This window comes from Lissotriton helveticus, chromosome 1_1, assembly GCF_964261635.1.
Source record: "Lissotriton helveticus chromosome 1_1, aLisHel1.1, whole genome shotgun sequence".
NCBI lineage: Eukaryota > Metazoa > Chordata > Amphibia > Caudata > Salamandridae > Lissotriton > Lissotriton helveticus.
In genome coordinates, this window is record NC_136057.1 from 1,530,258,120 (window position 1) to 1,530,283,521 (window position 25,402).

The window sequence follows — 25,402 nt, forward strand, 5'->3', positions numbered from 1 at the left end:
CAGGATCTGGGATGAGCGCGCCAACTTTTGATAACAATACACGAGCATATATACATAGCGCAAACACATAGCATTACATTGCAGTAGGCGTAGCAGTGGGTGGAACAGAAGGCATGACGCGTAGCAGTCGCGAAAGATAACAGTAAAAGTAGGTGTAACTGGGCGTATACATAGACATGTGGTGCAGACGTAACAGAATATGTCATGAATGGGCGGAAACATAGGAGGGGGCTACCTAAGGAGCCGGGACCTCTAACCTGATGGTGCGCGCAAACTGGCAATGACGTGTTACGAGGAGAAGCTGGGGGCTATGAACTCTGTGCTAGGAGCAGAGACTAAAGTCTGGAGGGTCGGAGCGACATGTACCTAAACCCTATCTAGTATCTGATGTTTAGGGAACATGTTGATATAAACTAGAAGTCAGGAGGGGAAAGGCTAACTTGATTCTAAGACTGGACCATGCATTATTCTACATGTAGTGCGTGATGAAGAATATTAAATGACCATTAAATACAGTATTTCTCTAACGTAGAGCCCTGAAGGCTAGACAATGACGGAAACTATTGATGCAGTTCAGTAGCTTAGGAATGCAGAGAAGGAGGACTGAACTGATAACTGGAACTATAACATACATTTGGCAGACTCAGAGGCAGAGCCAAGCTGCACCGGGCACTGCGAGGCAGGAAGTAAGTGAAAGGTCGAGGATACAGGTGGGGGCTGTATCGCTCCTTAGCGAGGCTTCAGGAGACAGGAGCTGAATCTGATGTCCAGGCCCTGTTGAGGCCTAGAAACGGGGACTTTATAATGAAATAACGTGCACACTGAGAAACGTGGCAACGTAGCTTTACATAGGCCTGGTATTCGTAGTATTCACGAGGACTGGAAACTGGCATACTAGAGGTGGACACAACTATAATTGCGTCATTAATCAGACATGGGAAATGCATATGCATATTGGTCATGCACACATAACATATGATGGATGACACGTAGGGACACAGAACATGGCAAAATTTACTTTTCCACATTATCATGACAACACTGATCCTTATCATGTACATCCTGCTGATGTTCACATCTCACAAGGAGAAGTCAGCCTGTCCCTCCCTGATAAACATAATGAGTCACATGTTGTCCAACTTAGATGCCACTGTATTCTTCACCTGAATATGTCTGCCCTCCTTTGATGTCGATGAAGCCACATTTCCAGAGATCTGAGTTACAGTGCTAAACCATTGTTTTATTTGCACACAAAGAATAATACCTCTTGTAACAACCATCAGTAGGTCACGGTCAAGGAAATCTTTATGCGATTGCCATATCAAACAATCATAAAAGCACATAAAATGAGACAATTATTTCATAAATTAAAAAACCAAATAAATAAGACATGTTATCTATAAATAATGCCAAATATTGAACAATATAAAATTGATCATATTTTAGATTACAGATAAAAAGAGATGAAATAGACCGGGGTCCAGGGCTGTCTTCCTTGCCCCGGTCCACCGTGGCTGTGTTTGAGTGGAGGGCGTTCCAGGAAGGAGCAGGCCCAATCACACGGCACTTCCGGCTGAGGGGAGGGCAGAGCTACGTTCCCGCACACTCTCCTATTTTAGACCGATGTGCCAGTGTTCGCGCAGCAGGAATTCTGGTAATACTGCTGGCGGCGCACTGCTTTGAAACAGGATGTGATTCTTGCTTTTTACTAATTTTACCGGCATATTTAAAAAAAAAAAAACAGTCTCAATCATTTTAATGCTTTTGCGCTTGGACATGATTTTTAACCCTGCACTCCAAACTTTTGTAGTGCCATTAACCCCCCTCACCTGACCTGGCTGCACAATACTGCGGTTCTCCCCGCTGCCTTCCTTGCCCCGGTCCACGCGTGGCTGTTTGCCATTAGAGTGGAGGGCGTTCCAGGAAGCAGCAGGCCCAATCACGAGCACTTCCGGCTACGTAGAGGGTGAAGCTACGTTACAGTGCACTGCCCTATTTCAGGCCGTTGTGCCAGGGTTCGCACAGCAGATGCGCGCAGCGGGTGTGCCATTGCAACGCCTAAGGCAAGCCTGTCTGCGCCAGTCCATGCCTTGTCGGGACCAGGGGCCAGGACCTCTGCACCCCCGTGTACTAGCCCGGAGCACTGTTCTGCGCTACACTAGAAACACACTTCCAAATATCTCCAATTTGTAGCGACTGTTAATATCCTGTAGAAAAGCTCATCCAGGGCACACCGAGGGTCCTTTCACCTGCTTAGGCAGCCAATGGAGCAGCACAACACAACCAGACCGGCCCATCAAAGAGGCGGGTCAGCGTAAACTGACTTGTGTTTATTTTAATGCTAGGTTGTTGCCAAAACACTCCCTCAAAATCTGAGATATTCTCAATGAGAGGAACCTTGACCTTGCCTTCATAACGGAAACCTGGTTGGATGATAACTCTCCAGATATCTCTTATGCCTTACCAGCAAACTACAGCATTTTAAAACAAGATAGAGATGGTCGTAAGGGAGGGGGGACAGCATATCCAGGTGGCACAACTGGGAGAGCATGAACTGTTACCATTTCAGCTATCCAAAGATGGCCACATAATACTTGCTGGAGAAGTGATCTATAATCCTCCCAGATACCAAGGTGAACTAAGTTCTAGACTGCTCAACCAACTTCTTCCTGTCTGTCTGAAACATGACAACGTTTTAGTAATAGGAGACTTTAACATCCACTTTGAGAAAACTAACAATCCTGCAGTTACACACTTTGAAAATGAAATGCAAATTCTCCAACTTAAGCAGTGGGTCAAGGGACCCACACATATAGCTGGGCACACACTAAACCAACTCTTTGCGAATATTGAATCCATACTTATCCAGGAGATACAACCTCTATCCTGGACAGATCATCCCCTCATATTCTTCTCATTTAGCCATCCGGTAAAAACAATAAAATACGGAAACCCCTCGCAGGTGGCCAATAGAGCCTGGAGACTAATTACCCAGGACTCCTTCCAGGCACACTTCACCCCTGATAATATGAAGTCACTAAGCTCTTTCCCAGTAAACATGGGAGCTGTCAACTGTGAGAAGTTGGCCTGATATGTGATGTCCACTATTCTAGTGGGCACCCTGTATCAGTCCACCAACCCTTATGGTGATGGTTGTAAAGTCAACCTTATAGACCAGCTATCCTAGTGGTAGCATGGACAAAGCAGTCTTAGGCTAAACTCAAGAGGGCATGTAAAGCCAGCTGTTTTACCATATGTAACCCCTTTAATACCAAGTGAAAGGACACCACACAGGTTATTTATAAAAATATAAATGTATTTATTACTAACACAATCCTCTGACCTCTTTATGAGGTCAGAGGCATACGCACATAACAAGATACTTAATTATCATACAATAAGTTGGACAAAATACAGTAGAGCCCTAGGGGCACGTACAACCATATACTAAAATAGTGGTATAAGGACGACGTCACGTACAAAGGATAGGCCTAGGGCATCGCTGGGACTACACTGTACTACCAAGAGTTAGGAAGCTGGAGACCCACGGGAGGCGTGTGCAGTGTCTTAACACACATGCGAGTTACCATGGAGTTAGAATGGGAACGAAAGAAATGGAAACTAGTTCTTTTAGGACACTTCGGGATGGACTAGGAGAAAGCTACTTGAAACTTAGACACTAGGATAGTCAATACCCACTGGAGTACTGAAATATTCACGTTACCTCACCCACAGGAAGGGGGTGCATAGGTGTCAAAGTGTGTTCCGTTTCGTCGCTGAATCCTATGGAGCCGTGAAGAAAGATGCTGCAGGCGACCAGGAGAGAAGTGTCCGGGTGGATCCAAGGGCGGATCGAGGATGAAGATTACCTGAAAGCAGAGGGGACAGAGTCTGGCTCACTAGCCAGTGACCAGGATGGAACCAGGAAGGAACCAGGCGATATCGCAAAGCAATCAGGTGATGTTGTGAAGCTTGACTCTGCAGCCACATGGACCAGGAGGTGTAGAAGACAACCAGGTGCTGGATACAGACTGTCCCACAAAGGATCTCGCTGGTGGCGGCATCGGCTTCCGGATTGGAGTCAACAGGCCTTGGCAAATGCAACCCATGCAAGAATTGAATATTCGCGTTGGGATAGACCAGCAAGGTCTATGGGGCTTCTCCTTTGCAGGGAAGCAGGGGCCCACATGGAGCAACCAGGCAGGTGGTGTAGATTCAAAGCATCATCGTCACAGAGACCATTAGCCAACGGGCAAGTAACCAGACAGACGCGTCGAGCAGGAAAATGCAGAAGGGCCCCATGCAAAACTCGTGGAGTGTGGAGGGCTGATCTTCGATGCAATTGATGCTTGGGGCTTCTCAATCCCCAATGCACAACTTCGAGGGTGCCACAGAAGCTGCACAAGTAGCAAGGAGCAGGCTTTTCAAGATGGCCGGTACCACGTCTCTCTTCCCCTCCACGGGTCTCATCTTTGCACAGACTGTGGATCGGGGTTAGAGAAGTCTGGAAGTCTGGCTCTTGCCAGACTCTGTGCTCAGGCTCCCGCGGGCGCGTCTTCAAAGTAAACCGCAGATTGCTGGATGGTGCCTGTAGGTACAGGATGGTCACTCCTTGACCACAAGGGAGATTTTTCAGTCTTCTATCTTCAAGTAGAATGTCGAAGGTCCAGAGTTTCATTTCAAGTTTCAGTTCAGGATAAAATCTAAAGTCTCTTGACTCAGCTCCTACCTATATACTAATCTGTGGGGCTGGATTACCTGCTAGGTCCCTCCTATAAGTGGGACCAGGGAAGGGGATGGTTACACCCCTTTCCCTTTGTCCAGTTTTGCACCAGAGCTGGGGCTGGAGTGCTCCAGCAACTGGTTTGAACCGGACTATGCATGGGACACCTTGTGTGCCCCAGGCAGTGTCTCATTTCATTCAGCCCTCCCTGCCCCAATACACTACGGCCTGTCTGGGGTTGTCAGGGACTGTCCGGGACTATGTGGGGAACACAGTCAGGAACTTGGGCAAGGACTGGAAACTGGGTAGTAAACTTACACAGGAAGAGGAGTACAGCGCTGCCCGGGATCATACAGGAGTCAGAGGAGAAAAGGCATCCAAAGGGGAGACCTGTACACATGAACAAGACGGGTAAGACTTAGAAAGGAAGGGCACTCACAAAGCCATTTAGCATTCAGAATAACTACACCCAGGATGAATGTGCAAGACATATATATGAAACAACATTAACAATAAAGGGGTGTGTGGGGTAAAGCACTCAGGAGCTCCACACGGGAAGACTGAAGCTCAGTAAGTTTCTTACCCACAATTGCTGTTACAGATACTGACTGCAAATACCCACATGTAGGATATGGATACAAAGGCAGGGTCTGTGGAGCTTATACCTATGGTAATGTTATACATGTAACTCAAAGACAATACTCACAGTGAACAAGAAACACCACCTAGGTAGTCAGCTGTGCCCACTGAGCCTGGCGATCAAACAGGAACGCGCACGGCAGTAACAGCAAAGGGTTAGAACTAAACACAAGCACAATAGACAAGGAGCTAGCAAGGAGGAGTGCTTAACAGGAAAGGAAGGAAATGACCGGGCACACTTGGCAGAAAGCAGGTAACAAACATACAAGGTAACAGAAGTAAGACAGCAGAATAGAAAGACAGCAAACTAGAACTGGAACCAAGGAAATGTGAAGTAAGGCAGGGACTGGAAACGGATGTACAGAAGGGGAGGCTACAAGGGTATACTAGAAAAGTGCAGGTTAAGGAATCAAGAAAACAAAGAAGCATATAAGGCAGTATTGGGGCAGGAACAAGAGGTGAGGTAAGACTCAGGAGTCAAGGCAGCATTGCAGGCAGTGCTGGTTCAGTAACAGGGAATTACTAAAGCTTCAAGGAGTCAAGGTAGCACTGCAGGCAGTGCTAGTTCAGGAACAGGGAAATTACTGTGGCTCAGGAGTCAAGGTAGCACTGCAGGCAGTACTGGTTCAAAGAAACAGGACATAGCTACAGCTCAGGAAACAAGGAGTTAAGAGAGCTCTGCAAGCAGTGCAAATCAGGAATAAGAAATAGCTAAGCCCAGGAACAAGAACAAAGAATAACTATAGCTCTGGAACTCAGGAAACAAGGTAGCACTGCAGGCAGAGCTAATTCAGGTACAAGGAATAGCTATAGCTCAGGAACTCAGGAAACAAGGTAGCGCTGTAGGCAGTGCTAATTCAGGCACAAGGATTAGCTATAGCTGAGGAATCAAGGAACAAGGATTAACTATAGCTCAGGAATCAGGAAACAAGGTAGCACTGCAAGCAGTGCTAATTCAGGAGAAGGGAAACTGCTGTAGTCCAGGAACAAGGAATACTAAGGCTCACGGGTCAGGGTAGCACTGCAGCCAGTGCTAATTCAGGAACAGGGAAAACAGCAGCAGATCAGGAACAAGGCAAAATTAAAGCTCAGGAAACAAGAATAGCAAAAGCTCAGGAGCACTGGAAACACGAATTGGTCTCGCCGGTAAACAGCTACAATGACCAACTTTTGCCTGAAGGGAGCTGGGGCTTAAAAGAGCTCACAGTAATCACATGCAGCTGGTGTGAGCACGCTAGCAGCAGCCAGCCACAGGTGAGCTGAATTCCTCCACCCATCCTTGGCCTGCAGGGGTGGAGACAAAGCAGGGAGCTGGGAATTCTGGGTAATGGAGTTTCAGGCATGAGTAGGCTGGCTTTAAGTCTAAACAGGCTGGCTTTCACAAAACCCGGCATGGATTGGGAATGGATTTCAATTCCCAAATAGTGTCCAAATGGCTGGAAGTCAAGATATGCATGCTGGGGAGTGTCAGGAAGCATATTAGAACACTGGAGAGTCCCACAGTTCAGCCCCCTGGTGGTGGACACAAGAACACAAGGAGCGAATCGTGACGGGGGGTGGTGCTAGCACCTCCCAAGACAGGAAACCTATTGTCCAAGCCTTCCTCGCTGGAAGGACTCCCAGCAGCAGGAGGTCAGACTTGTGTCTGTGGCAGCAGCATCCATTGTGTGATGCTGAAGCTCTGGTTAACTTTAACCGGGATTAACAGAAACAATATGTCTTCTCCCTCTAGAAGGGTGAAATGCTACCCCCATCGCCAGAACTGGCGAGGGGGTAGTATTCCAAAGCGTATGACACCTCACACAACATGTTTTGATAGAGCCAAACCAAAGTTAGCATTCAACCGCGAGGATTATAATGCACTTAAGAGTATATGGTATGGCTATATAATAAAACAGCTATAAGGACATCGTTCTGAAAGTTGCAGACAGGCTCAGCTCATGCTAGAGCCTCATCTCCCATAAAACCAAGCACTCTGCCTTCAGGATTGTAAAGGCCTGCCATAGGAGTGACTTATAGGTATATATGTGTCTATATATAATGGTAGGTATAGGAATACTATACCTAAGCAAGGGGTGATTACACGACCTTGCTCCAGCTGAGTGATCAGCCAGTTGTGTCAATTTGGATGGCCAGCCAGGGGTGGCATAATACATACTGCAGCCCCTGGTAGGCCTTGGATGCACCTATGCCCTGGGTACCTATGGTACACTATACAGGGGCTCATAAGGTGACCCGATGTAGTAAACTGCTCCACAAGAGGGGTTGATAAAGAGTAGTTTATTTGATAACGGACTACACAGCTCATCATCTGCCGGTCACACCTACCTCCAAGGCAGTTGACTCCCAGCATTGAAACATAACATTCCAAAGATGACCAGATGCAGTGACATCATAAATACAGTGACAGCTGTAAGCAAGTGTCTAGGTAAGATGTAGCTGAGAAATACATATAATAACATGGAACATAGAATATAACATACCTCCCTTTTTTCAAAATGATAAAAATAAAACTTAATTCACAAAACTAGTATCAAACAGATTGCATAACTTAGTGTGGAAAATAGAAAGATCTATCATGAAATATAGAATGTCATATTATAACACATTGCATAACAAAGAGCAACAGATCCTTTCCTTCAATTAAATCATACTATAAATACAAAAGAATTCCCAAGAAACAATTTTAATCATGAAATCTTCTGGGAATTATGGAACTTCTAGAGCTCTTCCTCCTCTGTCCGAGAGAGGAAAACTGTTTACTAGAAAACTGGTTACTATCTTGTCCACTCGAACTATGGCCATTAGAGGAAGGACAAAATCTAGTTTTAACTACTTTAGAAAGATTCCACCAACAACCGCCCTCTACTTGAACAGCATTATTACCAATTCTGATAACCTTGATAGGTTGACCAAATTTACACTTTCCTTTCTTTGTGTACACAGGACTCTTGATTCGAACAAAATCACCCACACACAAAGAAACCATTTTGACACCTTTTTTCCTATCAAACAATTTTTTTGCTTTCTCCTTTGTAACATCAAGATTGGTCTTAACAGTTTCCATAAGTGAATCAACATCAACCAGAGAATCAAACCATTTGCACATCCATCCAGGTCGAAAACTGGTATTAGCCTTTCTTCCCCTTAAAACTTCGAACTGTAGAACCACAACATACTTTCAAGAGATGCTAAAAAATCATGCCTGCCTTTGACAGCCCACTTGACACACTCACCTACGACCCTGTTCATTCTTTCCACAAGACCATTAGTCTGTGGGTAATATAAGGAGCTTTTGAGATGCTTGACACCACTGGATTTAAGAAAAAGTTGAAATTCATCACTCAAAAATTGAGTCCCATTATCAGAGACAAGAAACTGAGGAAACCCTTCTCTTAAAAACACCTCCTTGAGAAATTTGATAACACTAGAAGAACTGGCCTCTCTGACAACCTTAACTTCAGGCCACTTGGATGTGTAGTCCATCAAGACCAAGATAAATCTCATCCCCAACGGTAAGACCTCATATGGAACCATGATATCAACACCAACTTTGACCCATGGTCCAGATGGACACTCAATAGGAGATAAGGGCGGGATAGCAACTTCAAGAGTTTTCTCTGATGAACAACACACCAGACAATTTTCTATAAATGTCCTAATCTCATTGTCCATACTGGGCCACCAAAAATCTTGACGGACCCGCCGTAATGTAAGAGAAATCCCCAAATGTCCTTCATGAGATTCCTTGATAATGGTAGAACTAAGGGAATGGGGTGGAATTAACTTATCACATCTCATAAGTAAACCATCCTCTAATGATATCTCAGATTCAATTTTCCAGTACGGCTGAAGTTCAAAGGACAAAGATTTCTCTTTCGGCCAACCATTTTTGACAAACATGCAAATTTCTTGTAAAACCCTGCCTTCTGAAAAGGCTGCCCTCCAATCTTCTTCTGAACCAACAGCTAAAATAGGAATGTCTACAGACGCCACAAAACAATCTTCATCATCCTCATCATTCAAATCTAGAAAACTCGTCCCCTCGCAAAGATCACCACTCTGAGGAAAACGTAATAAAAAAATCAGCCCTTGTGTTCTTATCACCAGCAATATGTGTGATTTCAAATTGATATTGAAGTAGCTTGCTGACCATTCTGGTAATTCTTGGTGTACAACATTTGCTGGGACCCGAAGACAATATTGAAACAAGTGGCTTGTGATCTGTGACTAAGTTAAAATGTCTTCCCCAAACATATGGACGGTACTTATCAATAGCCCACAAGCAAGCTAATAGTTCTTTCTCAATTAAAGAATACTGAGTTTCAGCACTTCTAAGAACCCTAGATGCAAACGCAACTGTGTTTTCCTGATTACCAGACTGTTGCATAAGAATTGCTCCTAAACCAACTTTGCTGGCATCCACTGTTATGAAGCACAGTAAATCTGGGTCAAATGGGGTAAGAGCATTACTTTTCTTCAGCGCATCTTTGACTTCCACGAAAGCACCATCACAATCTGGAGACCATGAAAATTTGGTGGAAGTCTTAAGAAGACTACCAATAGGTCTAACCATAGATGCATAATTAGGAACAAACCTTGAATACTATTCCAACAACCCCAATAATGATTTAACACCAGTTTTGTCTTTGGGTACAGGAGCATTCATGATGGCGTCTATAAGACCTTGCCTGGGCTTGATTCCCTCTTGAGATAGGAGATGACCAAGGTATTCTATGTCATCACATGAAAACTTACATTTCTCGGTCTTTAGTACAACTCCATTTTTCTTAAAAACTTCTAAGACCTTTCTGATAATGTTATCATGTGTCTCATCATCTTTAGCATAAACCAGGACATCATCTTGAAACACAAGGACCTCCTCTACACTTCTCAACATGTTCTGCGTAACCCTCTGGAACACTGACGCCGCAGAGGCTAACCCAAACGGCATCCTCTTGAAGCGGAAGGTTCCTAGTGGAGATACAAATTCCGTCAAAAAGAGTGAGTCAGGATGAAGTTCTATTTGATGATAGGCGCTAGCCAGGTCTAACTTGGAAAAAACTTTTGCGCCTTTGATACTGGTAAAAAGATCTGTAATCTTTGGTAAGGGGTGAGAATCAACCCAGATCTCTTTATTAAGAGATCTGAGGTCCACACACACTCTCAGCTTGCCATCTTATTTGCGGGCAACGATAAGAGGTGACAACCAGAGGGAAGAATCAGTAGGTTCTATAATTCCCTTCTCACATAAGGAAGAAAGTTCTTTGTTGAAATCCTCCCTGATGCTGAAAGGAACACTCCTGAGTTTATGTTTGATAGGAGTTGCACCGTATTTGACAATGATTTTATGTTTGAACCCAGTGATTTTTCCCAATTCGTTATTAAAAACAGATGGAAATTCATTCATCCATTTGGTACTTTCCTCCTCGCAAGTGACAAGCAACACTTGTTCTTTGGTACCAGGTTTTAATTGCATGCCAAACAGGCCCTGGTGAAACCACCCTAGCATATTAAGCCCTTTGACCGCTACATAGACCTTCCCCCTAATTCTCCTGCCCTTGAATATTAGGAAACCCCCAAGAAACCCCAGTAATTCAATTTTCCGTCCTTCGTAAGAAACTGGTGATCGATCAGGAGGAAATAGTTCTCTCTCCCCATGTTTTATGAAAAAGTTTTTGTGTTATCATGGTGATTCTAGCACCCGAATCCACCAGTAGGTTAAGTTTCTTATCACCAACAAGTATTTCAACTATAGGGTCGACACATGATGACTGGTCTCCAGTAAGGGGTATTGAAGACTTGCTAGAATCGGTGTGATCCTTGACTATGGAGACAATTTCTCCCTCTGAATCATCATCATCTGATTCTAAAACACAAGCTACAGACTTCTTCTAGAATTTCTTTTTTAGACAGACAGCAGCAAAGTGTCCAACCTTTTTGCAATAATTACACAGAGTTCAAAGCTGGACATTTCGACCCCTTACCATGAGTAGAACTACCACGTGGTAAACAAACATTGCTGGGTATGGAATTATCATTTTTGAATTTAGATGAATAATTGCTCCCTTTTTTCATAACTCTGTTTTTTGATTTCTTCTAAGACCTACAAAATTCACGTTTTCAACTGGCTTGTCCTCGAGCTGTTTTAGCGAAATATGTGAGGTCTCAATACTCTTTGTTACCTTAATGGTTTCATCAAGTAAAGGATTGTCCATAGAAAGAAGTTTATGTCTAATCTGTTTATCTCTGCAGTGACCGACAAATTGATCACGAATCAGCTGTTCAGTAAAGTTCTCAAAGAGACACACAGAAGCTAACTTCCTGAGAACAGAGAAATAAGCATCAACATCCTCATTCTCTGACTGTTTCCTCTTGAAAAACTTATGCCTGAGTACTATTAAGTTAGGTTGTTTATCAAAATGCAATTTTAGTTTGGCAACAGTGCTTTGATATTCATCTACTAACTCACCATTGTCAGGCAGATCAGGTAAGTGTTTGAAAATCGATCTCCCTTCGAATCCCAAGGAGTGCAACAAAAGATATTCTCTTCTTCCTGGACGATATCTTAAAGCTCCAATGGCACCAAGATATGTCTCAAAGGCATCAAACCAAATATCCCACTTCACTGGAGGATCTCCCGGAGTCTCCAGAAATGAAGAAGGAGTACTAATGGATTGGATAGAAGACATAATAGAAAAACAAGATCTAATGCTCAATGAACTGTAGACTGAACAGAAAAAAATGTAGTGAAGAAAAACATACAATTCTTGGTTTGAAATGTGTATATGTTTGAACAATATATATATATATACGTTGTAAATTGATAAATAACTGTAATTCGCAAATATAATTTGTAAATAAAAAGTGTGCGAATCACAGTAGTCAGCAAAAGCAGGTATCAAATTTCGTAGTGTGTGAATTACTGTAATCCACATTGTTGTAGAAAATTGAGTGTGTGGATCACAGTAATCCACGTACATTCTCTAAATATTATTTGTAGACTCTATTATTTGTAGAATTGTTGTAGATCGAATAAATACACTTGAAGGGTAGAATAAAATAATTGATAAAGCAAAACAGTCAACTTTGCACTTGGAATAAATGTTATGTGCAAATCACAGAAGAAAGTGCTTAATTAGCTGATGTCTAACATGTAATGCAGTACAAAACCACACGATGGCAGTATAGGCCAATGAAGAAAAGAAGAACACTCTATTGTTGGATAGAATGAACAGCAATAACGTGGTTGGCAAACAGTGCTTGGAAAACGAAGGAATAATATTGTGGCGTGGTTGGCAGCATACTGATTGGTCGAAGGTTGAGGAAATGCGACCTTACCAATGGTAATTGACTGGAATAAAGGAATTCTAAGAACTAGAGATTCCAGAGCGAAAGTACAATGAATGTTCTTGGTAGTGCACGAGGCTCGCTCTCGAGGTGGTGCGCGAGACACTCTGTCACTAGCAGTTTCCCCCCCCAAAAAAAACTTCTGTTGGAGCGTGAGGGTGTGATAGAAGGCTCTCGTGATGACGCATGTTCCAACGCTTCACGAGACACTTCTCGCGATGCTGCTTGTGTCCTCGATGGTAACTGTTATGGGGAGGAGCGCACTGGAAATGTCTACAGATTAATAAAAGGGGCAAATAAATAAATTCACCCACCGGAGATCTTGTGGTGGAACAGAAGAATAGCTCCGGTTTTGATTGAAAACAGGTTCCGGTTCTGACAGTTGCTCAGATGCTTAAAATCCGGCAACAGGTAAGAGTGAAAGCAGCAGCTGTGCAAAAATACTTCAGATGAAAACCGGTGAAAGCAAGAGCAAGAGTAAAAAAAATGAAGAATGCTCCGATCGCTTCAAGTGATTAACATGAGTCTTTTAAAGCACTCCAACTGCTTCTATTGAAAGGTAGACTGTAGAGAAATATCCAATCTTGTATAGTTCAATAAGAAAAAAATATTGATAGAAGAAAGTGCCAGTTGATGGGAAATGAGCAGGATGATGAACTCCTTTGTTGAATAAATGTTGAGGATGATGGATGCAGATGAAAAAAAAATTGAAATTGAAGAGTTGTGGGTTCTGCTGTGTAGTCAAATTCGTCAGCTCATCATCTGCCGGTCACATCTACCTCCAAGACACCACCCTGATTTTTAGGCCTAATCCTGCTTCTGACCCATTTGCCTGCCCTCTTACCCAATTCTTGTGGAGAGGTCAGATCTGAGTCCACCAGGTGCTGGTGTAGAAGCTGGTTTTGACAATTACTAAGGATCTGCTCCCTCATAATCAAATTGTACAATCCTGTATAGTCCAGTACTTTGCTGCCCAATAACCAGCCCTTCAGAGCCTTAGTAGCACACTCTACAAAATCGGTCCAGTCCTGAGTCTGTGTCTTCTGGGTATCTCTGAACATCAACCTGTACTGTTCAGTGGTTAGGCCAAACCCATCAATCAGAGCACTCTTCAGGAGAGTGTAATTGTTAGCATCATCATCACTAACTGTGAGGAGCTTGTCTCTTCCTTTTTCTGAAAAGGAGAGCCACAAGATTGCTGCCCACTGACTTTGGGGTACCTGCTGTACTTTGCAGGCCCTCTCCAAAGCAGTTATCCATTTGTGGATATCATCCCCAACTTTGTAGGGGGGCACAATCTTACTCAGGTGTCTATTGTCCTAGGACCTGTCTTTATCCTTAGGGATATTGCTGCCACCAGTGGACTCTAGTCCACTTAACATTTGCTCTCTTGCAAGAGCAAGTTTTGCCTTGGCTAGGGCAAGTTCTTCCCTCTCAATCCTGAGTTGGACTTCCCTTTTATGGTTTTGTACTAAAAAAAAACGAATAAAGTATTTTTGAAAATTGACTTACCCCATCCTTGCCATGAGCTCAATCAGGTGTCTGAGGGTAGGGTGAGAACCCTGTTTTAACCTTCTACCAGTGCACAAGTGCCTTATCATATCTGGAAGGTATCCTTAAAGGATCTACCTCCACTGGGAGAGATCCACTTGGTTCTGCTCTCAGAGACATGATCTAGTGAGGTGTGGTGTGTGCACCTACCTACACTAAGTGTTTCCTACTAAACCTCTCTAGGAGTTGTAGTCAGGGTGTGCTAGGCCCTTTGGTCTACAACAACTAAGGGCCAGATGTAGGTAGGCATTTACCGGTCGGTAACGGCCGAATTCGGCCGTTACTGACCGGTAAATGGAATTTGAGATGTAGGGGGCATATTTTTACAGAATCGGTAAATTTACCGATTCTGAAAAATACCGAATCGGTATTTTTACCGATTCGGTAAATTTGATATGTAGGTGGGACTCTTCTGAGTCCCACAAGCCTTACCGAATTGGTATTTTACCATCAAATTCAATTTGATGGTAAAATACCGATTCCGGTGTGCATGCACATGTGTGCATGCACACCTGTGCCATATGACAGGCAGACCTGCCCTTAGGGCAGGTATGCCAGCCACATGGCACTCGAACCTGTTTTGGGGGTGCTAGAGGGTGTCAAAGTGACACCCCCTGCACCCTTGTGAAATTCGGTATTTACCGATTCGGTAAATACCGAATCGGTAATGCCCATTCATTCCTATGGGCTTCAAAGCCCATAGGAATGAATGGGCATTACCTGTCGGTATTTACCGAATCGGTAAATACCGACTTTTACTGATACGGTAAATCCACATCTGGATTTACCTACATCTCCCTCCTTATATTTTACCGATTCATAAATACCGAATCGGTAAAATTCGGTATTTATGAGTCGGTAAAATATATTTACCTACATCTGGCCCTAAGTTCAGTAGAACTTAAGTATTGTAACTCTTGTTATATGTACCTATGGTACCTAATGTGATCTTTCAAATGATATCTCAAAGATTACAATTGGTAAAACAACAGCAAGCTCTGATCCCAACCGCTGCACACCAATGTGAGAAGTTGGCCTGATATGTGATGTCCACTATTCTAGTGGGCACCCTGTATCAGTCCAAACAACCCTTATGGTGATGGTTGTAAAGTCAACCTTATAGACCAGCTATCCTAGTGGTAGCATGGACAAAGCAGTCTTAGGCTAAACTCAAGAGGGCATGTAAAGCCAGCTGTTTTACCATATGTAACCCCTTTAATACCAAGTGAAAGGACACCACACAAGTTATCTATAAAAATATATATATATTTATTACTAACACAATCCTCTGAACTCTTTATGAGGTCAGAGGCATAAGCACATAATAAGATACTCAATTATCATACAATAAGTTGCACAAAATACAGTCGAGCCCTAGGGGCACGTAAAACCATATACTAAAATAGTAGTATAAGGACCACGTCATGAACAAAGGATAGGCCTAGGGCCTAGGGAATCGCTCGGGCTACGCTGTACTACCAAGAGTTAGGAAGCAGGAGACCCACGGGAGGCGTGTGCAGTATCTTAACACACACGCGAGTTACCATAGAGTTAGAATGGGAACGAAAGAAATGGAAACTAGTTCTTTTAGACCACTTTCAGATGGACTAGGAGAAAGCTACTTGAAACTTAGACACTAGGATAGTCAATACCCACTGCAGTACCGAAATACTCGCATTACCTCACCCACAGGAAGCGGGTGCATAGGTGTCAAAGTGTGTTGGGTTTCGTCGCTGAATCCAACAGAGCTGAGAAGAAAGATGCTGCAGGCAACCAGGAGAGAAGTGTCCGGGTGGATCCAAGGGCAGATCGAGGATGAAGAGTACCTGAAAGCAGAGGGGACAGAGTCTGGGTCCCTAGCCAGTGACCAGGATGGAACCAGGAAGGAACCAGGCGAAGGAACCAGGTGCCGGGATCCAAGAAAAGGCCCTGGACTGGATCACCTCCTTCCTCTCCGACAGAACTCAGAGAGTCCTCCTCCCGCCCTTCCGCGTCGCAGCCACCAAGATCATCTGCGGCGTACCCCAAGGCTCCTCGCTCAGCCTACCCTCTTCACTGTCTACATGAGTCCCCTCGTGGCCATCGCACGCAAACACGGCCTCAACATCATCTCCTACGCAGACGACACCCAGCTTATCCTCTCCCTCACCAACGACCCGCCACCGCCAAAGCCAGCCTCCAGGAAGGAATGAAGGACGAAGCGGCATGGATGAAGCTCAGCCGTCTGAAACTGAACTCAGACAAGACAGAGGTCCTCATCCTCGGACCATCCCCCTCCGTCTGGGATGACTCCTGGTGGCCCCCGGCTCAGGGCACCGCCCCCAAGCCCACAGGCCACGCACGCAACCTGGGATTCATCCTTGACTCCTCCCTCACGATGACCAAGCAAGTCAACGCCTTACTTCTTCCTGCTTCAACACCATCCGCATGCTCCGCAAGATCTTCTGCTGGATCCCCACCAGAACCAGGAAGGCGGTCACCCAGGCCCTCGTCACCAGCCGTCTGGACTACGGGAACGCCCTCTACGCTGGTACCACAGCCAAACTACAGAAAAGACTTCTGCGCATACAGAATGCATCGGCACGACTCATCCTGGACATCCTCCGTCATAGCCACATCTCCACCCACCTGACAGACCTACAATGGCTCCCCGTCAACAAGAGGATCAAGTTCAGGCTCCTGACCCACGCACACAAAGCTCTCCACAACATGGGCCCCTTAATACCTCAACAACTGCCTCAAGTTCTACACACCCACCTGCCAGCTCTGCTCCGCCAGCCTCGCCCTCGCCACTGTCCCACGGATCCGCCGAACCACCACCGGAGGAAGATCCTTCTCCTACCTGGCTGCCAAGACGTGAAACTCTCTCCTCACCCACCTACATCTGACCCAGGACCATCTCTCCTTCAGGAAACAACTCAAGACCTGGCTATTCGAGCAGTAACAGCACCCCCCCAGCGCCTTGAGACCCTCACGGGTGAGTAGCGCGCTCTATAAATGTTCTTGATTGATTGATTGATTGCTTCGCGACAATCAATCAGGTGATGTCATGAAGCTTGACTCTGCAGCCACGTGGACCAGGAGGTGTCGACGATGACCAGGAGCTGGATACGGACTGTCCCACAAAGGATCTCGCTGTTGGCGGTGTCGGCTTCCGGATTGGAGTTAACAGGCCTTGGCAAATGCAACCCATGCAGGAATCGAATATTCGCTTCGGGATAGACCAGCAAGGTCTACGGGGCTTCTTCTTTGCAGGGAAGCAGGGGCCCACCTGGAGCAACCAGGCAGGCAGTGTAGATTCAAATGTTTGTCGTCACAGAGGCCACTAGCCAATGGGCAAGTAACCAGACAGACATGTCGAGCATGAAAATGCAGAAGGGCTCCACACAGAACTCGTGGAGTGTGGAGGGCTGATCTTTGGTGCAATTGATGCTCGGGGCTGAGTCTTCTCAATCCCCAATGCACATTTTCGAGGGTGCCTCAGAAGCTGCACAAGTAGCAAGAAGCAGGCTTTTCAAGATGGCTGGTCCCACGTTTCTTGTCACCTCCACGGGTCTCAGCTTTGTGGATCGGGGTCAGAGAAGTCTGGAAGTCTGGCTCTTGTCGGACTCTGTGCTCAGGCTACGGTGGGAGCGTCGACAAAGTGAACCGCAGATTGCTGGATGGTGCCTGTAGGTACAAGGTGGTCACTCCTTGATCACAAGGGAGATTCGTCAGTCTTCTATCTTCAAGTAGAACATTGAAGGTCCTGAGTTTTGTTTCAAGTTTCAGTTCAGGGTAAAATCTAAAGTCTCTTGACTCAGCTCCTACCTATATACTAATCTGAGGGGCTGGATTAACTGCTAGGTCCCTCCTATGGGTGGGACGAGGGAAGGGGGTTGTTACACCCCTTTCCTTTTGTCCAGTTTTGCGCCAGAGCTGGGGCTGGAGTGCCCCAGCATCTGATTTGAACCGGACTATGCATGGGACACCTTGTGTGCCCCAGGCAGTGTCTCATTTCATTCAGCCCTCCCTGCCCCAATACACTATGGCCTGTCTGGGGTGGTGCCTATTGTCCAAGCCTCCCTCGCTGCAAGGACTCCCAGCAGCAGGAGGTCAGACTTGTGTCTGTGGCAGCAGCATCCATTTTGTGATGCTGAGGCTCAGGTTTACTTTAACCAGGATTAACAGGAACAACATGTCTTCTCCCTCTAGAAGGGTGAAATGCTACCCCCGTCGCCAGAACTGGCGAGGGGGTAGTATTCCAAAGCGTATGACACCTTACACGACATGTTTTGATTAAACCAAACCAAAGTTAGCATTCAACCGCGAGGATTATGATGCACTTAAGAGTATATGGTATGGCTATATCATAGAACAGCTATAAGGACATGGTTCCGAAAGTTGCAGACAGGCTCAGTTCATGCTAGAGCCTCATCTCCCATAAAACCAAGGACTCTGCCTTCAGGATTGTTAAGGCCTGCCATAGGAGTAACTTATAGGTATATATGTGTCTATATATAATGGTAGGTATAGGAATACTATACCTAAGCAAGGGGTGATTACACAACCTTGCCCCAGCTGAGTGATCCGCCAGTTGTGTCAGTTTGGATGGCCAGCCAGGGGTGGCATAATACATTCTGCAGCCCCTGGTAGGCCTTGGATGCACCTATGCCCTGGTTACCTATGGTACAGTATACAGGGGCTCATAAGGTGACCCAACATCCAATTGGAGATGTACCTAGAGTAGATGGAGTCCATTTTACAGTGAGAGCAGATAGCCTGGGGGCCCTGATTAGCAGGATCCTAGGCCAACTAAGTCGAAAACCAGCTAAACACAAGGCAAAAAATCTGGGGTAACCATAGTCCGATATCCACCTTCCTACATCAACCACGAAACAGAAATTACAAAAGTCCTGGACATAGGTGCCCCCTTGGAAAAATACAAAAAGACAGATAGACCCCACTCTGAGAAATGGTATACAACGGACTTGAGGGCACTTAAAAGAAAATGTAAAATAATTGAACACCACTGGAAAATGTCAAAGCTGGAACCTGACAGGCTAAGGTATAAGTCTGAGCTTAGTACTTACAACAATGTCATGAGAAAGGCGAAGAAGACCTATTACGCACAAAGGATTAAGGAGAATTGCAATTCAGCAAAAGAATTGTATAAAATAGCAAGGAAATTTAGCAAACCTGGGGGTATGTCCCAAAAATTGCCCCCTCAGAAGAGGCCTGTGAAGAAATAGTAGATTTTTCTTCGACAAAATCAGTAGAATCTATTCTTCCCTTAACGCAACCACTACGGCAAATGTAATCAACTAGCAGTACCAAACTCCCCATCCAAGTGCTACATCCAGTAGGGGTAATTTTTCCCCCTAACAGAGGATGGGGTACAAAAAGAAATGGGGGAAGTGAAATCAGGATCTCCTTTAGACCCCTGTCTTCACTTTATTTTTGCTCGGATCACAGCAGTGTTATGCCCTTATGTCACTCAGCTACACAACGATTCTCTTAATTTGGTCACCTTCCCTGAGGTCTGGAAGCAGGCGATTGTGACTCCCCTGCTGAAGAAAGCAGGAACAGATGTGCACAATCCCGAAAATTATCGGCCTATTTCTCACCTCCCATACCTCTCCAAAGTTTTGGAGAAACTGGTGAACAGACAATTAACCAACTATCTAGAGTCCAAAGATCTATTAGATCACACAAACTGGCTTTGGAGCCACCAACAGTATGGAGGCAACAAGTTTGGTCGTCTTAGATAACGTCAGATCCCTGAACGACCAGGGGGGGGGCGGTAGCTCTGATACTATTGGACCTGTCGACAGCATTCAACAAGGTCTCACACAACCGCGTGCTGGAAAAGGAATTCAAGCCAAAGCCTTACAGTGGTTCAGCTTGTTTCTGAGTAACAGAACCCAAACAGTACAACTGGACCAACTCTTCTCTAAACCGAGGGCCATCAGCTGTGGCATGCCACAAGGAGTATCTCTGAGCCCTACACTCTTCAACACATTTGTGTCATCCCTAGGGAAAATCAGTAAAAAATGGGGTCTCGGCATTTGTTCGTATGCAGATGATACCCAGCTGATGGTAGCGGTCAGAAAAGGCTTACCGACACCAAAGCAAGCAAAACTGAAAAATTGCCTCGTAGAGATGGCGCACTGGATGTCAGAACATTGCCTGAAATTAAACGCAGGGAAATCGGAACTCCTGCTCTTTGGTGGAGCTAACTTGATTTGGGATGCTATCTGGTGGCCACAACCCCTGGGAGATGCCCAGCACCCAAGCAATGTGCTAAAATCCTAGGCATCCTCATCGACAACACCCTTTCCATGAAGGACCATGTGCAGGCCCTATGTGGAAGGGGCTTTGCAACTTTGAAAATGCTAAGGAGACTCTTTCCCTGGATCCCATTGGAGTGTAGACAAACAGTCACACAGGCCCTGCTCATTAGCAAGCTAGATTATGGCAATGCCCTGTTCGTAGGCATGGCAGATTATCTCTTTTCACGCCTTCGAGTACTACAAAACGCTGCAGCAAAACTGGTATGCGATAAAGGAAGGCTGAGCTCAGCATCCTTGTGCATGAAAAAGCTCCACTGTCTACCCATGCAACAGAGGGCAATGTTTAAGCTACTTAGTCATGCACATAAGGCACAACACCACATTGGACCAAGAATTTTACAGAATAAAATTGAATTGTATGCCCTCACAAGGTGCCAACGGTCACTTTACCAAGCACAAGCTAGGGTAAAGCGCATAAAGAAAGTGAGGAGAGGCGGGCGTTCATTCTCATACCTGACAGCAAAAAAGTGGAATGAACTACCTACGCCTTACAACAGATGATCTGGCTTTTAGGAAGAAACTTAAAACCTACCTATTTCCTAGATCCAGGTCCCACCACTCCCGCCAATAACTGTACAACGAATTCCTGCTTCCCAGCGCCATGATATCCTTCGGAATGATTGTTGAAGCTCTATAAATAAATAAATAAAGAAAACATACATTTCCTTTGGCTAAAGACTTCTTTAAAAAAATTTACGATCCTAAAAACATAGAGCACATTGTCCAAAACTTGTAATACAAGGAATGCTGGTCAACATTGAAAGAGCCCCAGCTATTTCAGAACAAGTAAAAAGCAAACTTTCCTTGCATCAAGATAAAATTTACAAAAAAGAACAACATGTATCATAGACTGTGCTGAATGATTATCACAAGGACACGTATCAAGATCTTTGGCCCTGTCGTTCATTTTGGGGATGGTGAAGAGTCTGTGAAAAAAAAACAGCCTGAATCTAGTCAATAAAAATCTATCAAACACACTTGGTACAAAGGTTAAGTAGGGTTGAATATTAGAAGTAGCTAAAATCAACTGGTTGTGCATAACTGTTGGCTTTGTAATCCTTGAAGATACTCTACTAGTATTCAGTAACCAAAGAGCCTCCTTTTTTAAGTCCTTCCTTGTTATGTCAATGGTTCTTGGATTCATAAAATATTTTATGTGACCTAGGTCTCGTAGGAAATTTTGAACAAATCTCACCCATGGAATCTTTAGGGCCCCTTCTAATTTCAAGGTATCTGTAAGGATATCTCGATTTACCTTTGTTTTTTTCTAGTCCAGAGCTCGTACCATGAGAGAACAGGCTCTCATTTTATTAAGTCAGAGATAAAGGGAGACCCAGCTTTGCTTGACAGATAAACGATGATGTACTATTCAGGACAGATAAAATATATTTTAGAAAATAATTTTCCACCCGTTGAATTGGGAGCAAATCAGCAAATCCCCAGACCCCTGCCCCATAAACCAAATTGGAAACACAGTTTGCTTTAGAGATTTTGATCAGCTCTACTGGTCATCTCCTACCTAGTTTTTTAGGAAAGTTGGTCAGGGCTTTTATTGATTTAAATAGCGCTTGTTTTTTTGCTGAAACTGCTTGTGCCCAAGTATCGTTTTGATCAAAGAGAATTCCGAGGTACAAATATCTCTTAGTGACCCAAATCTTCTGTCCTGCCACAAACATGTCCTTAGACCTCTTGATACCATGGCCACCCATATATATATGAAAGTCTTCGAGGTATTCACTCATAATCCAAGATCTTTCATGAACCTAGAAAAAGTATCTAAAATCTTCTGTAGGCCTACTTGTGTACAGGACATCAATACTGCGCCATCTGCGTATAAAAAAGCTGGTATTAGACGTCCGGCTACTTGGGTAAAGTCTTGATTACCTTTCAGGAGTGCCTCGTCCAAACCATTAGTAAAAAGATTGAAAAGAAAAGGGGTCAGGACACATCCTTTCCTGACCCTCCTCCTTATTGAGAACAGGGCTGAGCACTCACCCTTTAAGCCACAACGTACACAAGCCTTCGCATCAGTATAAAAACACTTCATGAAATAAATAATCTGAACATCAACCCCCATAGCTTCTAATGTTGACCAGAGGTTACTGTGAATTATGCAGTGAAAGGCTGCTGTGAGGTCCACAAACGCTAAGAACAACTTTCCCTGCTTTGCCCGAGTGTATTTCCCCACTAGAATTGAAAGATTTAAACTCTGCTCTACCGTCCCCAAACCTGCACGAAAACCATATTATAAATCGGACAAAACCGAATTGTCCTCAGTCCAGTCCTGTAGATGTTCTAATAATATGCCTCCTACTATTTTTGTCATAGCATCCAATAAAGAGATAGGCCTATAACATCCTGGATCCTGCTAGTCCATCTTTTTAAAAATTGGAACTATAGTGGATTCCACCCAAGTAGATAAAAAAGGGGTACAGCAACTAGCGGCATTTACCTGGACGATCATTGCCCCCCACAATGAAGTGTTGGAGTTATATAAATCTACAGGTACCCAGTGTGGGCCGGGAACCTTACCACCCTGACTTGCAGGGAGTGCCCGGTTCACCTCGTCCAAGGTGAACTGCAAATCTAAGTGGTGGAGCGATGGAGCCAAAATGTGTTCCTCTTCAACGTTACTGCCTATCACATTGAGATTAGCCTCACCATTATATCATTTGGAAAAGTGTTTGATGCATTGTTCTTTAGTAATGGCAATTTTAATAGATGGTCCTCCTTCATTGGACAAAAATGGCGCTTTAACCACCTTCCAGAACGCCGAGCTATCTTTCTGTGTAGGTGCATTATGGAGGGCCTCCCAGGCCTCATTTTTCAAAATAATGTTCCTGTTTCTATTGGCTCGCTTATAATCTGTTCTCTCCTGCCTCACGTTAAACATCTTTTAACAGAGTATGCTAGAGTACACCCAGAATCAAACTATTCATGTGGTTGGCCTTTACTGCATTTCCACATTAACAAAGATTCTTTTACTGCATTAGTTATCAACTCAAAAGAGGATACAATAGTGTCTGGGGCAGCTGTTTCACTCAGGCATATCTCGAAGGCGGAATTAGATTTATCAACCATGGCCTTAGTACCATCAGTACAATTGTGAATGTGTAACTTCTACTTCCTTGGACTTATGCTCCCTTACAACCTAATACCTACTTTGTTAGGCACTCACAGACATCTGTTGTCACCTACACATAGTCCAAAACATTGAATCAGCTCAAATTTAGATAGGAAGTATTCTGTCACTCACTTATGATAAGGTCCAGTCTGACATGTGATATCAGTATACATAAGTCTGAATATTACCAGCTGCTACATTGTACAACATATAGCACCAGTGCTGTTTTTAAATTATTTAGCATAGATCAATCTCCACATAACATGTCCTACTACCTGGTCGTGTTGCATGGCATTTCACAGTCAAGGTCACAAGCATCAAATGGCACAAAAACATGGCCCTGATTCAAGGGACCTAATTTGATACATTACATGGGTTTCGACAATCACAAAACCTAAAAGTCATGAAACTGTCTGCAAAATGTGTACATGCACTGCATTGTACAAAGTTTACCAAGGCACAGACTCACCCCTCATTGCTTCTGTCTGGCTCTCAACTCCTCATCAAGGTTGGGATAGGCCACTGCCAGGATGCAACACATAAGGGGGGCCAGGGTGTGGCACATGCCCTTCCAACCTGGGGGTGAAAGGCCCAGCTGTACTTCGGCGATCTTCTTTGTCCAGCCTGCCAGGTCCTGCGACCATTTGGGGCTGTGGGTACTGCGCCGACGTGTGCCCATCTGAGAATGCACCTTCCGGGCACTGGTCCTCCACAGGAATAGCTTCTGATGGGCGATGACCTGTAAGGATTACATGGATTTGGAAACTTAGTACACATGCAAGATGTATGGATCCAGGTACTTTGTCACGTAGGTCAGGAATAGTTAGCATAAACAATAACCAAGTTAGCAGACTACAATCCTCAATTCCTGTTGTCAAACATAGGTCTTAATATATTTCATGACACTTTTTCATTTCCTGTTGACACCACATTCCAACCTGAACTTGTCCTTAGTGACCATGCAACACCTTTCACTGCACTGTGAATGGGAGAACACAGATGGCATGACAACTCAGAACTACTAACCTCAGCACACCTACGTCTTCTACAGAAGGGGACAGTTATATTTTGGCCCTGGGCGTACACCTAACTAGTATGCTAAATTACCCATGATTACATTGTGTCAATTAGACATTGTCTGACGTGATCTACAGATGGCCTGAATGGAGATTATGACCCATACACATGATCACCTTCCTACATCTGACATTACCATTGTGAAGCACTGTGATTTGCTAAGTGAGGGCTTGTGACATGACCTGACGTAATGTTGATATTTCATCATTTGTGTGGAGTTGTTGTTGTAACTTTATAGTAACAACTTGACCACTTATGCAAATAACATTTCACATTCACCCTTAGAGTCAGTTTAGCTATGACTCCACAAGCAAATGTACTTTGAAATATGACAGCAAATGTTCAATTATCATGTCAAACTGATGCTTACATGCCTAACTAATACACCATATGAAGTTTGTAGTTGATGATTAGGTATTCACATGAGAATTGTGTTATAAAGTCCACACCAGTACTGACACACATTCAGCACTAAACTGGTCTATCACATTTCCAAACACATTTTTAAACAATTGGTTTCAGATTTGAATGTGTCTCATTGCAACAATTTTCCCTATATGCATGGTTAGCTGCCATTTAAACATATGTACCATGTCTGAATTGTTC

At 44.4% G+C, this 25,402-nt stretch overlaps 1 long non-coding RNA gene across 2 annotated transcripts in view; it reads right to left on the bottom strand.

Moving 5' to 3' along the window:
* Positions 1 to 25,402, bottom strand: part of LOC144828687 (uncharacterized) — a 58,370-nt gene that overhangs the window by 17,604 nt on the left and 15,364 nt on the right. The window contains exons 2-4 of one of the 2 annotated variants that reach the window (XR_013610515.1): positions 24,189 to 24,458; positions 21,128 to 21,226; positions 11,835 to 12,031 (exon numbers count right to left, since the gene is read on the bottom strand). This is a non-coding gene — a long non-coding RNA (uncharacterized LOC144828687). The remainder of the gene's footprint in view (positions 1 to 11,834; positions 12,032 to 21,127; positions 21,227 to 24,188; positions 24,459 to 25,402) is intronic. The other variant, XR_013610514.1, reaches the window with a different exon arrangement.